Consider the following 17,382-nt stretch of genomic DNA (forward strand, 5'->3'; position numbering starts at 1 on the left):
TGTTCTAAATGCAAAACAATGTAGTATAAACAAGCCAAGTATAACTAAACAGCTAGGCAGTGTGTCATTTTGCAGCATAGTTGATGGAGAAACACTGATAATAGCATGTAGTCTGAGGCAGGATCATCTTTTCAGGGGTTATGGAGTATTGAGATCTTTCACTCTACATATTGCACCATGGTACCTAAACATGTCACTGTTTAATGTATTTCTTTTCATGGGATTATGAAATGGAGGAATCTCCTCCTTTTATGGATCAGAAAATTATTTAGGTTAGAAAAGACTTCTGCAATCGAGTCCAAACTTTGATTGATTACCACCACCTTGTCAATTAGAACACCACACAAAGTGATACGAGCAGTCTTTTACTGAATACCTAGAGGGATGGTGATTCAACCACCTTCTTGGGCAGCCCATTCCAATGCTTAACAATCCTTTCAGTGAAGAAATTCTTCCTGATGTCAAACCTGAACCTCCTCTGGCACAGCTTGAGGCCATGTCCTCTCATCCTGTCACTGGTTGCACAGGAGAAAAGCCCACTTGTCTATAGCCTCCTCTCAGGCAGTTGTAGAGAGTGATAAGATCTCCACTGAGCCACCTTTCTCCACGTTAAACAGCTCCCTCAGATGCTCCTCATATGATTTTATCCTCTACACTCTGCCTCAGTTTTGTTGCCCTTTTCTGGAGAGGCCCCAGCACTATAATGTCTTTCTTGATGTGAGAGGCCCAGAAGTGGACATGGTGCAGGCTCACTAATCCTGAATACAGAATGTATATAAATAAATATAAATGTAAATAAAAATAATGTATATCTATATATTGTATAGTATATATAATGAGGGTTTTTATGGCAAATTCAGTAAAAAATCTATTCTGATGCTGCCTAAATTTGAAGGTGCCTAAACAATTTAAGTGGTTTCCCTTTTTTTATGGCTTAGTCTTTAACTGTCAGGAAGAACCGTTCTTTTGAAAAGCTGCACTTAAAACTTTCAACCTGTTGCTCCAAGTACTCAAACTTGTGTCCTTTCATTATTAGAGTCTTCATGATGGAGCATCTAAATCAACATCCTTACACCGACGATACAATAAACTGTAGATAAACTCACAGAATATGCTGAGTTGAAAGAAACCCACTAGGATCATCAAGTCCAACTTCTGCACAGAACACCCAGGAATCCTACCATAGGCTGAGAGCTTTGTTCATATGCTTCTTGAACTCTTTCAGGCTTGGTGTTATGACCGCTTCCCTGGGATATCTGTTCCAGTGCCCAGCCATCCTGTCAAAGCTTTTGCCTGATATCCAACCTAAACCTCCCCTGACTCAACTTCATGCCATTTACTTGAATCCTGTCACTGGCTACCACAGAGAGATCACAGTCTGCCCCTCCTCTTTCCCTCACAAAGAAGTCTCCCCTCCGTGCGGCGGCGCATTATTTTTCCTGGTCCTGGGCAGCTCCCGTAGGACCTGGAATGGGTGTTGCTTCTCGGGAGGGACTGGGGCTACTATGTCCTGGGTGCTTCTTCCTTCCGCACCATGGGGCGGGGGCTGGCTGCGCTCTGTCACCATGTGTGGGACGAGGAAAAGAGGTGAAGGAATTGTCCACTCTGTCCACGTGGGAGGCTGGAGAGCTTTTATTTGCCATGAGGAGCTGCAGTGGAGAAGCCGCAGCTCGCTCCCCTGCGCCCGCATGGACGAAAATGGCCCCAAACAAAGGAAGGCATAGGGTGTTATAGGGGGCAGGCTGAGGGAGGCAGAAGCCCCCCTCGCCCAATGGGGGCAGGCTACGGGGGAGTGACGTGGACCGGGGTGAGCAACGGGGATGTGACAGGGGCAGACTGGGCTCCGGGGCGAATGGGGTTGCGGGAGCAGGGTGACAGACACTGAACTCTCTGGAGTGGACAGGGGGGTGGTTACAGGACTGGCATGGTGAGCTCCAATGGTAAGAGACCGGGAGCAGACCACCGTGGGGGGGGAACATGGGGGGGTGCACAGGCGTACACAGAACCGGCTAACTAACATATAACAGAACCCCTAATCTGAACCCAAACCCAGGATGCAATATCTCCCTGTTTTTCAATATATACAGAAGGATGGCTGTTTGGTCTTTTTTTGCTGCTCATCTGGTTGCTTCTTCACTCAGCTTCTGCTCCTGGTGTTTCCTTCTGCTGCTGCAACGGCTGCCCTTTGCAGATGGAGAGGGCTTGCTGCGATGATGCTGGGGCTGGTTCTTCCCTGGGTGGAAGATATATCAGGATAGGGGAACTGGGACAACAACTTTATTACAAACATGTGGACTGGGGACACAAACGGACTGGGGTAGCTGGAAGGATTTTTTCTGTGGCTTGGGGGGAAAAACATTTTTTAAAGAGATGTAGATCTTTTGCTCTTTGCAACGCCTGTGGTTTGATGCTACCCCCCGATTGGTGAGGTCATCTGCTGCACCCACAGGCACTCTGATGTTGCAACTCACCACGTGCACTGCTTGATAAATCACAGCTCCCCTTGAGGTGCTGTGGCCTGCCTTATTTTTATCTTTAGGCGAGGCAGATTCGCATTGTTTTTTCAGTTTTTTGGGAAAGTAGGGTCTCCCTCCCGCCCTCCCTCCTCCCGCCTCCCACTGTCCCTGGGGGTGCCCTCCCCAAAAATGGACATTGGATTACAAAATGTCCCTTCTGATCACAGTGGAAGCATTGGCGTTTTGACGGAGACTGCCTCGGAACAATGTTCTTTGGAGGCAGAGCATCCAAGGCAACCACGTGGCTTCTGGGCTTTTCAAGGATCTCGCGCTGTGTTTCAGTGTTCATGGATGTTGTTTCTGGGGCAAACTTGTCCTGGACCTCTGATCTCTCTACATGCCTCTCAGCTGCCACCTTGACCCAGTCCATGGAGTCTGTAAAAGGCTCAGAAACCTGCTCCTGCTCCCCCCCTCCCCCTGCTTCCCTCCCTCCTGGGTCTCTGGGAACCATGGGAATGCTGGGGTGGGGACTCCCACTCCCCCCTCCCTCCTCTTCCCCCCCCACCCCCGGATCTCCGGGGCCCATGGGAAGATGGAGGTAGGGGTTCCTGCTCCTCCCTCCCCCCTCTTCCCCCAACCCGGATCTCTGGGGCCCATGGGAAGATGGGGACAGGGTGTAGGAAACAGGCTGCCCCCTTCCTGAGGCAGTGGGGCAGAGACGGCAGAGCTCTTCCTGGAGGGAGAGGGCGGGGTCGATGGTGCAACTGGGAGTACATGTAAAGGACTGGAGGAAACACCCACACAAGGAGGAATAGTGGGTGGGGGAGTAATCTGATCTCCCAAGGGGGCAGCGCCCATGCCCACAGGGAGGCAGGAGGGGGTTGGGTCAAAGGCAGGGACACAGGGAACAAAGGAGAGAAAGGGGTTATGGGAAGAAGAAGCCCCTCCACGTGGCCATCCTCCATCTTGGGAAGACAAAGACACTGACCACATGGCCGTGGCTTCCTCAGGGAAACAAAAGAAAGGATTCAAAGAAACAGAACTACGCGGGGTAGTGCCAGAACTAGGATTCTTAACTGGGAAAAAGGGATTGGAAGAAGGGCTTGGGGTCAGTTCGTCAGTGAAGTGGCCAATTTTGCTAAGGCGGGGGTGCCGCAGGGCTCAGGGGAGCCAGGAGCACGGTCCATGTTTGTGGAACTGCCCTGCACCTAAGAGTGGTGGAGTACTCCCCCCTGCCCACCCAGGTCAGGGGAAGAAAGAGTAGGAGAAGAAGGTGGGGAAACGGGTTCAGGGGGAACAACAGTTTTGCCCGATGACTTTTTCCCTTCCTGGCTCACGTCCTGCGCGGACTCCGCTTTTACAACCTCTGAGATCAGCAAATGGAGCGTGGCGAAGCAACCTTTAATGGAGGGATCCCTACATTCAATCCCCTCCGCTAACTTTGCTCCCACCCGCTCCCAGAACTGTTTTTTGTGGGCGTTCTCCACAGAAACGTGGGGGAAGGAAAAGTACAGCCAATCGGACAAAATTTTTAACAGAACTCTTGGGGTAGGGGCCCTTCACCGATAGAATATCCTTAACTTGGGTATAGAATTCCTTCTGTGGTTAGCACGGTCCCCATGCTATTTCCACCCACCCGACCTCACCCCTGGTGCAGGAAAAGCGGAAAAAAACCCAAAAAAGGCGAAAGACCCTGGCGGCCACCGATTGTGCTGTGCACTGTGCGTCCACCCTCGGGAATGTGGTCAAAGCCCACCCACGTGAAGGGGTGTATTAGCTGGGTCCGTCCCTACCGCTAATACTCACAAAACCGGAATCTCCGCAAATAAAACTGCAACCAGGGTCCTCGGTTCCCGGAAACGGCCTCTCTTCGGCTTTCCACTTTTGTGAAAGGTTATGCTTCCCTTCCTATGTGGGGAAAGCACCGCATGCTTTCCTCGGGGGTGGTGGAGACTTCACTGATCTACTTTGGGGAGTCTGCGCTCCCATTTTCAGTCCAGCACAAAGCACTGTTTTGGCACGGCTCTGCGGCTGTGGCTCTCTGCACAGACCACATTCGCTCGGCTCGGCGGTGGCACTTGCTGGTCAGCAGTGTGGCTTTGCAGTGGCGGCTGTCCGTGTGTGGCTTCCGGGTGCTTCACGGTGAATTTCTGCCTACGTGGGTGGCTCCGCTGGCCCTGACCCACTGTTCGGCACCACTTGTGACACTGTGCTATTTTTCCTGGTCCTGGGCAGCTCTGTAGAGCCTAGAATGGGCGCTGCTTCTCGGCAGGGACTGGGGCCGCTGCAAGAGACCTGGGCGCTTCTGCCTTCCGCACCATGGGGTGGGGGCTGGCCACACTCTGTCGCCGCACGTGGGACGAGACAAAGAGGTAAAGGAATTTTCCACTTCATCTGCGTGGACGGCTGGACAGCTTTAATAGCTGCGGGACCTGCGGTGGAGAAGCTGCGAACCACTCCCAACTCCACATGGATGAAAATGGCCCCAAACAAAGGAAGGCATAGGGTGTTATAGGGGGCAGGCTGAGGGAGGCAGAAGCCCCCCTCGCCCAGTGGGGGCAGGCTACGGGGGAGTGATGTGGACCGGGGTGAGCAACGGGGATGTGACAGGGGCAGACTGGGTTCCGGGGCAAATGGGGTTGCGGGAGCGGGGTGACAGACACTGAACTCTCTGGAGTGGACAGGGGGGTGGTTACAGGACTGGCATGGTGAGCTCCAATGGTAAGTAACCCAGAGCAGACCACCATGGGGGAGGGAACACGGGGGGTGCACGGGGGTACACAGAATCAGGTAACTAACACATATCAGAACCCCTAATCTGAACGCAAACCCAGGATGCAACACCTCCATCTCTCCCACACTGAACAGACTGAATGACCTCAGCTGCTTCTCATATGGCTTCTCCTCCAGGCCCTTCATCATCCTTGTGGACACTCTCTAACAGCTTGATATATTTTTTTTTTATCACAGTGTCCAAAACTGCCCCCAGCACTGGAGATGAGGCCACCCCAGTGCAGATTAGAACAGGACAATCCCCTCCCTTGCCTGGATGGTGATGCCTGGCTTGATGAACCCCAGAACAGGGTTGACCCTCCTGGTTGCCATGGCGCTGCTGACTCATATTAAACTCTCTGTCAACCGAGTTTCCCAGGTCCCTTTCCATAGCGTTGCTTTCCAGCATGTCATTCCCCACTCTGTCCATCCTTACATTGCACTGTTCCTGGCGCAGAATCTGGCATTTTCCATTGTTGAACTTCATATGGTTGGTGATTGCCCTGTCCTCTGAATTGTCAATACTTTGTGTGACAAATTTAATCACAGAATGTGATCAAATATTTTAGAAACCATGCACAAGCTTTATCCAATGAAAATAATTGTCTAGTTAGACTTTTTAACTTGTGCATATGCTGCACAAGTGCAGGATAAACCATGATAAAATATAACATGATGATGATGTGATCTTTTTCTACCAAAAAAAAATGTAAATCTTTAATTTTGGATGAGTTACTATGTATTTCTGTGACTAATATTAACAATAATGATGAAGCCATAATAAATGGAATGGTCCTTCTAAACTTGTTCATTTTTCTAGATAATAAAACAATGCTGCCTAAATATTTGTGCATTCTAATAAATATAGATATTTCTTTGTAATTATTCTGTGAAATACTCTAAATAGTGAGACAATGTGAATTTAGTTTAAGTTGAACTCATTACTGTCATAAAATGGCATGGAGAGACACTCTGGTGTTAGGCAAAACTGCCAAGAAATTTGGTGTCACAACTTGCAAAAAAAGCGATTTCTTTTTGAGATACAATTTGTCATAAATCACACTGAAACAATTTTTATTAATTTGAGCAGTGAAACAAAGTGAGTGAAATAAAATAGCTTCCCTGTTACTGCTCACTAAATGTCAATATTCTTATCTGTTTCACGAGTGCTAAAAGTGGACTCCCATCTCACAGGATCTGGGGCTACAAGTGAGATTTTTCAAGAAGACCAAGAATAAGCTGTCAGGGACTGAAATGGTTCATGCCTTAAACATTGTTATGAGGGAGCTTTGCCCATTATAGCAAAAACTGTATAAAGAAGCTACAACCACAGAAGCCCACCCCTCCTTGAAGATACCTGACTAGAACATTGGACTGTGAGGGAAGCCACATAGATAAGATAAAGGGGACTACTGTTCAATCATCTCAGGTCTAGGCAGAAAGAAACAAGGCAGAGGGAAAGGAATGCATCCACAAGAAAGCTAAATGCTGAAGAGAATAATCCCTGGCTGGGTTTGGGGCGGGAGAGACCACAGCCCACAAGGGGCTTGCTTTACATAGACTCCTCCCTGCCAAAGGGGGAGGAGGAGGTTTTGGGTGTGTGGTGTGACCTCTGGTCAGAGGCACTGAACACCCATTCTCCCTTACACAAACCAGCCCAGCTGTGAAACCCCAACTGTGGGAAGGCCACATCTATGGGACATTCACATGGGTGGCAACTGAGAGGGTGTCATAATCCATCAAAGACTCCCCCCACAAGTACTCCCCAGACTCATTCCTGAGGCCTTGCACCACAGCACTGCTCATGAGGCAAAGTAATATAACTGACCCAGGGTTTATTGCAGGACAGTGTCAAACTACACCACCCCCTCACCCCCCTCCAGGGGAGGTACCTGGGCATTCCCACTTGGCCAGAGCATACATTAATCCATTAGATTCTGTGTGTTTTGGGGGACCTTCATCACCAAGACCAGATGTAGAGGATCATCGGGAAGCCAGTGGGATCCATGGAGTGGTAATATTTTCTTTATGTTCTCTGTCACTCTCTTTCTATCCTCCCACCTCTTTTCTTTCTCTTCTTTCTCTCTCTCATATTTATTATTAAATGAAACCCATACTGTTGACATTGGCATATGGTCTTGTTTGCACCTTAACTCTGACAGAGGCATTTCTAATAACTTTAAAAACCAGACAGTAACACAAGTTGATGACCAAAATTTATGAGAGTTATCTGTGATGGCTTTCTGAGAATTCTATATTAGGAAAAGTCACCAAACATATCTCAGGATTGAAAATATATAAAGCTGTTGCTGATAGAGTAATCTTTCAGGTGTATGAACAAGAGTTTAATGAAAATGCCAAATGGGTTAAGGTAAATTTTACTTCAATGTTTTTAGTAACATAATATGGCATTTATTAATAAAATGTGGCTTTATCAGAAAATAGATAACTCTGTTTTCCTCCATTGTAAATGGAGGCTGCATGATGACTTTGAAAGATCAAAAAAAATATATGACTTAGGACCAAAAATGGAATGATGATTCTTTTCCAATCATCCTGAAATGCTGACCTTCGTGTTTGATCTGCGCCATTAAGCATCTGAAGACAGTAAAAAAATTGGGCTGAAAGTGATCATCTGTAACTTCTTCCAATTCTTGTATCAATTCTTGTATCTATTTACCTAGAAGCAGACATTGCCAGGTGTGTCCTTGTCTTCAGGTATGCCTAGACCTTCAACTCCTCCATGATAAAGATTATGAGAATTTTGTGCCTTTTCACAATCTCTAAGATCTACCATGAAATACAATCAACTAACTCTTTTATTATTCTTTAAATATTTTTTATTATTTTGCTGGTTTTGACTATTTAATTTAATTGCCTATCTATTCCTCTGGCAGAGGAAAAGAGAAAATAAACGAAAATCCTGACTCAACACTTCAAATCTTATCTCTGTATATTTTTATTCCAAATGAGCAAATTTTCATTCTGATTAATTCAAAGATTTACAACAACCAGGGTATCTAAACAAAACGAATCAAAAAACAACCAACCAAATAAACCCAAAATGCTCTAATGCTGTGAAAGTGAGGAAAACAAAATTAACAAGATGTTAAATATACATGTCCAGAACTGATGTAATTTTAAAAGGGGAAGCCATCCCAGTCAACCTTCCTCTTCTCATATCTGCCAATGACAAGGAGAGCTTTCCAAGGGAGAAACCTCCCGCTCAGTTTTGAAGCTCACTTACTTTGGTGTTTTTCCCTCCTAAATGATACCTGTCACTGCTGGAGGACAGATGTAATTTTGTTTTCTTCAGGGCACAGAAACTAGAGTATCCCTGCTTTTCCTCATAAATCCGTTTGCAAGTTGAGCAGTGGCATGACTACAGTGGCATGTTACACTGAACATGTAACAAAAAAAAATGCAAATATGACATTTCAGGTGCTTTCAGAGTGTGTATTATTTTATTCTGGCTATGATGCTTCACTAAATTGCTGAGCATAATAAACTTGTGTAGTTTTGGCAATTGTTATACTGTGCAGAATTGCTTAAAGGACTGTAACAAAAATGTAGGAGTGTGGAAAAAAACCCAACTAGTATTCTTAAGCACATTGTGTCACACACATGAGAATAGGTTGAAAGTCATATAACAACTTGCCTTTTGGCACTTCTTAACTCTGCCCTACTAGCCTTTATGCACGCCTCCAGAAAAGTTTTAATGCCATGTATATATATATATATATATATATATATATATATATATATATAGTTACACAATCATAAATGTGTGTAAGTCTGCTTGCTGGAGCAATGTGCAGCAGCATCAGAACTCTTATGGTTCATATAGATATGGACAGACATTATCACTATGAGAAAATCAGAGGTACTTTGATACTCAGCTGAGGAATCTGCTCACATGATGCACAATGATTAGGTGACCTAGTTTGTATAGCTATTGAGCGGCTTCTCATTGACTGATGTACCTCCTGAGAAATAATGTGGAAATATTTTATAGTGTTTATATAGAGTTTCTGGGAGCATATTTCCTAATGTGTCTCTCTAAAATTAATACAGTTGCCTGAGAATACAGCTTTATAGTCCTTAAGTTACAAAAAAAAAAAAAATAAAAATAGAAGAAGTATGACTAAAAAATTTCAAAACAATTTGCAAGTGGCCTAAATCAGCATTTCTTCATGAATACTGGTTGTACTTCAAACTCCTTTGTTTCCTAGTGAACTGCAGGAACAGACAGTTAAAGACAGACTCTCTTCAAGAAACACATTATGGACATGGCAGCTTTCCACACTGTCAGCTGCACACAAACTGCATGGGACAACCTATTTGTATATTCCATAAATAATTTTGTTACTGGTTCCCACTCTCTACTGTTCAAAAAATAACTGTGTTCTATGTTTTAAGTACTCCCAAACGAGAAATGATATGGTTTAGAGTGGTAAATTTACAATTTAATGTCCTTAAAGGCCATCTTAAAGCTAGCCAGCTTTACTGAACCATTTCAATTACCACTGCCTACCATGCTTTGCGGTAATTACAGTTTGTTTGTTTAATAAAATGGTCCTAAATGGCAGACACCACTGAAAGAACAATCCAGCAAAAAATAAAGTTTCTGCAATCATTCTTTTTAAGCTAGAGGAAAGAAAGTGGTGGGGAGAAAATTAATTTAGGTAATTTACTCTGGAGCATTTTCAGAACAGTTGACATAAAGGAGCCCTGATCTTCTATCTTTCTGGTATAACACAGGAGTAACTCCAACATCAGTGGTTACACATACATAAAACCAGTGCACATGAGAATAGAAGTAAGAGTCACTGTTTCCAAATTAGGAGACCATTACCCAGCTTTGTTACAGGATGTGTTGTGCAGCTCTACTTACACTGCAGTAAAAGAGCCTACCTTCAGTATCAGTCACAAAAAAAGTTAGTCATGGCTTTTTAGAGACTTTTTTTCAGCAAAGTCTCTAAATCTGTGACCAAATTAAATGATACACTTCATCACTAACATTAGACAGAAGTATTGGAAATCCTCAACCACTGTAAAATTTCACCCATTTTGAATCCACAATGAGTGACTCCTGGGGCATGAGCAGGCAACATATGACTTTTCATCTCTCCTGGTAAAAATTACATGGAGAGCCCAAGTCATCTGTTCAGTATATGGCAGAAAATGCTACTTTGAGCTTAATTTGAAAAGAGTAAATGACATTCAGGTTTTCAAAAAATTACTTCAGGCATCAGCTGAATTACTCCAGCTTGAGAGCAATGGGAGTTCAGGAAAGTGTAAAAATCCAAAATGGAAAATACAAGTTCACAAGCCAAGAAGTCTGAAAGCTCAGGTGGTTTGTGAAATTGGTGCTTTATATGAAGCAAGTGGACAACATGACTTTCAGTAGAAAGTCAGTCCTTACTAGTAGAGGTGTTCCCTGCTACACTTTACAGCTGGAAAGCCAGGATATCTATCCTACCTCATCACTTAGATGAGGCCAGACTGCCGGACTAAATTTTATTCTACCTGCTCCACTTTAAAATACTTCAAGAGCTTTATTACATGATTTAAAATACCATTATCTTATAAGGACAATCACATCTTCTTGTGGGAATTATAGAAATAATTTCTGGCTGATCAGAATATTTCATGCAGAAAAATTGGTTAAACCCAATATGAAACTAGCAGTAACAAGTATTCTTATGCAGCTGCAAAATATGACAGCAGAACACTTTAGCCCTTGGATAACCATTTGGGTCTCTGTCAAAAATTGCTTTAGAGAACAGCAACACAAATTTTAAATTCTTTGTCCCTATCTATTGAATTGCTTGTGTGCAGTTTTCAGCAATCAGTGAAAAACCAGGCTGAGATGGAAATAAGGAAAGAAAAGAAAAAAAGGTTGATATTGTGTGGGTTGTTTTGATTAGAGTTGGTAGCCATTTTAAATGAGATGCATCTTCCAGAAAAAAAGACAGTTTTACTCAGGGGAGATACCTGTGATATGTGCCTGTTGCTCTCTGTGGAAAGAGCTGCAGCCACAATGATACAAGAATAAGACCTTTGACTTGTGACAGGCAAATCTATTGAAAAATATAAGTGCTTATTACAGGCATTTTCAAACCTTTGAAGATCTCCGTCAATTTCACCCCTCCTCTCAGAGGCAGTATGGGCATTTTTAGATAGAGGTTTCTTTCTGTTCTTCATAGACCACATCATCCCTGATTACAGCTGATTATTTATGCCAGAGTACATAGAACCATCAAAAGTCTGAGATTATTCAACAGGCCCAAAAATTTGCCCCATATATACCAATTGGGAAGGGAACCTTTTTAGACTATTTGTCAACCTCCTGCACTGAGGGCTTCCTTGAACCTGGACTATTCTCTGTGCTTTTCCTGCTACATTAAAAGCAACCCAAATGTTTGAAAATATTTCTGTCTTTAAAAGCAATGTCTCAGGAAACCCTTGCATTCTTATTCAAATGACCCAATTTATTTTGCTGGATTATAAACATTTTGGAAAATTAGTCTCTTGCCCACAGTGATATCACCAGTTATAGGCAGAATTTCCAAATTATTTTAAAGCACTCATTATGTGCTTTACACTACATGTATAAAACAAAGGATCAGACTTGTCTCTGGTGTGAGTGGTGTCAATCCTCTCAACAGTGGAGGAGACCTCATTTTGCCTGCAGTCTTGGCAACCTTGAGCACATGCTCACTGCATCATTACCTAAGTGGAGATCATATAACTGCCCTAGCACAGTGTGGAGCCTGAGAAAATACATCTTGCCTTCTCAACAAGGCTTATGAGCTTGGGCTGCATGCCTGCTAGCTGCAGATACATGGCTCCTGCTTTGAGGCCAGTTTGCACCTAGCTGGGTCAGAGCACAGGAAGAACAAACTTGAGTCTGCTTGCAAAATACCTCATGGATCTTGTGTCTATCTTGTGTCTATCTTCAGCAGGGGAGAAACAGAGCATAACAATAGCCCCCTTAAAATCTGCAGATCTGATACAAAGAACATACATAATAAATTAAAAAAAAAAAAAAGAAAGAAAGGCAAAATGCAAGTGTCCTGGGGAAATTTTTGTTTTGGTGGATGTTACACAGTTAACCCTTCCATTATCTGATTTCTTCATTGCTCCCCTTCCATTTCCTTATTCCACATATGTGGGTATAAATTGCACTCCTACTAAATGCCAAGTTGCTGCAAGTTGAACAGCTGCAAGTTGAACACCCACATACACCTGTCTCCTGACCAACAAATACATGATGTGTAACTTACACCATTGCTAACTTATGATTGAATTTGGCAGTGTTTTTATTCATTTATTAAATTTTTATGTACCCTCAGGTCAATATACATGGCTCTCACTGGCTCTGGTCTCACTCCTTTTAAGCCTCCTTCATTGAAATATTTAATAGCTGGATTTGCAGAATCTTCAGGTATGATACGACAGATGCGGCTGGTGCAGTTTAATGATGGGAGATGCAGCATTCATGGTTCAATGTATACAGTACAAGACTGGAGAGTAACATTGGTGTTTTCATACATCAGTTTGTAAGTGGACACCGAGTCTAGCCTGTTCTAGCCAATTCAGACAAGTTCAAACAAAGGTTCGTGGGGTTAAAAAAATGGGAATGTAGAGGAGTGAGTGTGAAAAAATGCAACCCAATGAACATCTTCTGGACTGGGCCTGAAACAGGGCAGAGTATGGGGCATAAAAATATAAAGTTCTAAAAATAGAAGTTGCAGTGAAAAGATGGGAAAAAACTTGGACTTCAGCAAAGCCTTTGACACTGTCTCCCACAGCACACTCCTAGAAAAGCCAGCAGCCCATGGCTAGGACAGGTGCACTCTTTTCTGGGTTAAGAACTGGCTAGATGGCCAGAAAGTGGTGGTGAACGATGCTGCATCCAGTTGGCAGCCAGACATCAGTGGTGTCCCCCAGGGATCAGTGTTGGGCTCTGTCTAGTTTAATATCTTCATTGATGATCCAGTTCAGGGGATTGAGTCCACCATCAACAAATTTGCAGATGACACAAGGCTGGGAGCATATGTCAATCTGTTGAAGGGTAGGAGGGCTCTGCAAAGCAACCTAGACAGGCTGGATAGATGGGTTGAGTCCAATAACATGAAGTTTAACAAGTCCAACTGCTGAGTCATTTGGCCACAACAACCCCCTGCAACGCTGAGTGGGGGACAGAGGGACAACAGGCTGGAGACAGAGTGGCTGAACAATGCCCAGGTAGAAAGGGACCTGGGGGTGCTGGTCAACAGCCAACTGAATGTGAGCTAGCAGTGCGCCAGGTGGCCAAAAAGGGCAATGGCACCCTGGCCTGGAACAGTGTGGCCAGCAAGACCAGGGAAGTAATTCTTCCTCTGTACTTGGCACTGGTGAGGCAGTACCTTGAGTGTCCAGTTCTGGGCCCCGCAGTTTAGGAAGGATGCTGAGATGCTCAAACACATCCAGAGAAGGGCAACAAGGCTGGTGAAGGGATTGGAACACAAGCCCTGTGAAGAACAGTTGAGGGAGGTGGTGTTGTTTAGCCTGGAAAAAAGGAGACTCAGGGGTGACCTTATCACTCTCTACAACTACCTGGGAGGTGGTTATAGTCAGGTGGGGATCGGTCTCTTCTCCCAGGAAACAACTGACAGAACAAGAGGGCACAGTCTTAAGCTGCGCCAAGGGAAGTTTAGGCTAGACATTAGGAAAAAAAAAATTCTTCACTGAAAGAGTGATCAGGCACTGGAATTGTCTGTCCAGGGAGGTGGTGGAGTCACTGTTCATGGAGATATTTAAAAAAAGACTGGACATGGCACTCAGTGCCCTGGTTTAGTTGATAAGGTGGTGTTAGTCATAGGTAGGACTTGATGATCTCAAAGGTCTTTTCAAACCTAGTTAATTCTGTGGTTCTGTGATTCTGTGACAAATCTTAAAATGTCAAATCCAAACCTTAAAATGTAAAATCAAACAAAATAGTTCATTTTTTGTAGCATATAAATAGAAATCAACCTTACTGTTTTCTTTCTTTCTTCCGTGTGTGTTATTATGCTTACAATTTTCCATTCATATGAGCATAATGTTTCTGGAATGTATCGGTGCAATCTATTTAAAACAATTTTCCAATCAAGCTATATCTTAGAGATGGAAGTTAAATAATATTTAAATAAAAGAATTTAATATTCATCAGTGCATAAAATATAGTGGTTCCTGAAATATATTTTAAACTCAATTGTTCAACTTCACCATTAAATCCCTGTCAAACAGCCATGAAAATGGATAACTAGCTTTAATTCTTTTCCCATACCTTCATGTGAACTTTGTATATAGCAATATGCATATGTTAATATACAAACATAATACATATTTATTTGTGTGGGCAAAAACCTAATGTAGGACATCAGTCATGGCTTCTACTCTTTAATCTGTTGTATTTCTGAAAAATATTTAATTGCTTCTTACATCTCTTCTGAGTTGAGAGGAGCTGTCTTGGTCAATGATGTGATTGAGGTTCATCTAATCTGTGAAATGTCATATTTCAGACATGGCTTCTTTCCTGAAGGTGTGTTTATCATATCTTATTCTTGATCCATTCTGAAGTAGAAGGGATGGATTTGCATAAACCAGCCTCACACCCTAATGATCCTTCATAAAGTTGTAACTCTCCTCAATTTGATTGCATCCACTCCTGGTCCATTCTTTTCTGTGCCTAAAACTCAAAATAGCGTCTTTAATATTGATGCCACCTAAAGCTATGCACAAAGGATTACTTCAGTCCAGAAAGACTTTCCAGGTTTCCCTTTATCAGTGATCTTTTCTGGGGCACTAAAGACCCAGCATAACCCTCTTCAAGAGAACTTCTCTGTCTTTACTGTCTGGAGAAAAATGTGCTTCCTTCAAGCTAAACTTATTCTTTGTAAGTAATCCTTTGAAAATGCCAATGGCAATCAGGAAAATGCAAGTGGTACCTTGAGCAGTTATGCTTGCTAGCACTTCCAGGAAAGCAGTATTGAAAATAGAAAGCTACTTTACTCTTTTTCATACAAGAAACTCTGAAGAAAATAGTGACTCAGCTCCTCAGCTCTTGAGAAGAGATTATTAGTGGACTAAAATTAAACACATAAAAACAACAATATGGATTAGACAGGAAAAAAATTATATAATTCTGTAAAAATAATAACTTTCTTCATAAAAAAGCTATTAGGCCATAGTGGCTGCATAGGCTTGTGTGATGAACAATGTCTTCCATATGGTTTTAATAGAGTTACGCACTATCATCCTACTATTTCATGCACTGAGTTGATAAAAAAAGAGACATGAATGTGTTGGCATGGCCCTGAGCTAGGAAGATTTGCTTAGGCACAGACTAAATTTTGTCATATGTAAGGACTATGTACATATGTTAGACGAGCTCTTTACCTGCATGTGAAGACTGTCACTGAAGATGCACTTTTGAAGTTCAGGAGTTTCCTTGCTCTTCCTGCATCTGAGCAATAAGGTAGTAGAAGATGATGAGAAAAAAGGTAATAGCAGTGGAAGTGATTCACAGATCTGTGGATGTCATGAAATATATTTATGACCAGATCCTTAGGCTGGGATTGTCTGCTTGTATTTCATGTTAATTGTGTAGAGACGACTCTTGCCCAGGATGCAGGATGAAGGCAACAAACAACAGGATTCAGAAAACAGTGCATGAAGCAGACAAGGAACACCTTGGTATTGTATATTTAGAGGCTGTTTAATGAATTATAAATGACAAAGGTTTTAGAGAGATTACAGATTATGTCTCCTGCTTCTGGTTTTGCTCTCACAAATTCAGCTGGGTTTGGTTCAATTATTCTTGGCATGACAAACTTCACAAGTGTTTCCAATGTGCAAAAGCACATGGACACTTTGGATATCTTTAAGGAAGAGGTTTCCTTGAGGACAGGACCATGTGATTTGTTTGGAGTTTTGTCCTTACAGAATATTAATATTGGCTTCTCTAGGTCAAACATTCACCATTACTTCCACACCAGAAATAAATTTAGCCCTGACAGTCTACATTAATCCTCTACTATCCTGTCATCTGATCCATCATAATCTAAGTCCTATATTATTACAAAAAAAGAGAAAGAGACTTTTTTTTTTCAAATTCTTGGCTATTCCTGGTCTCTCTGGCTACAAATTTGTCATCTGTCAGACATCAAATAACTATATCAGGAGCACCAATGTGCCAAGCAAGTTTGCCAGAGAAGAAATACGGTAATACTCACTATTTTCCGAATAATAATATTTTCTACCCTAATTTTTTGCAATCAGTATTTTTATACAGCTTTAAGATTTTCTCTGATATTTATGCTTAGTGAAATGATATTTTCTCCTGTATTGTTGTTTAAGTACTTAGGCATCTCTCTTTTTTAATATTTTGGTATAGCATGTTTGTTCACTTCTCCCAGTTACTCCAATATTATGATTTTCAGTAAGCGTTTCACTTTGACTCATTTAGAAGAACAGATCCAAAGAGCTTGTTTCCAAAGTAAATTTTGATTTGGAGTCCTTCCCATGTAGGAGTAGACAAAACCCAAAACATAGTCCTGCTATTGCAGAATAGAATTTCAGAGAACACAGAATCTATCTGGGAGAGAAAGCTTCTCTGCAGCTGGAAAATATGGCTCATGATTGCAACCTGCCTTCAGTCTCAGATGCTACATAATTTACAGAATTAATGCCATGCTGTAATGAAGTGAGAAGAAATAGCAGCTAAAATCCACACATAGCAGATAAAAAAAAAGGAGGAAAAATATTTCTGTGATGATACCAAAACAAATTCATCACACCTATGCAAATACCAAGTAGACATTTTTGTTGTTAGGTTATAACACACAACATTGCAAATTTGGGATTCTTTATTTATGTATTCATTTGAGGCAACAAGAGGAGAACAAATAAGAATTATTCAGGGAAAAGTGGTGTTGCTGTTTATCCTGTAGAACAGGAAGAAGACAATAATATTCTCTGAACTAATACGTAGTGTTAAATCAGAGCATATCAGACCATCTTCTAGAATTTAATTCTTAGTAAAATAATTATATCATCATTTTTCCCAAACAGGCAATCTAGACAGAAGTTGATTAAACTGCTCTCTAGTCAGACAATGAATCAG

Source organism: Vidua chalybeata, chromosome Z (genome assembly GCF_026979565.1).
Source record: "Vidua chalybeata isolate OUT-0048 chromosome Z, bVidCha1 merged haplotype, whole genome shotgun sequence".
Taxonomy (NCBI): Eukaryota; Metazoa; Chordata; class Aves; order Passeriformes; family Viduidae; genus Vidua; species Vidua chalybeata.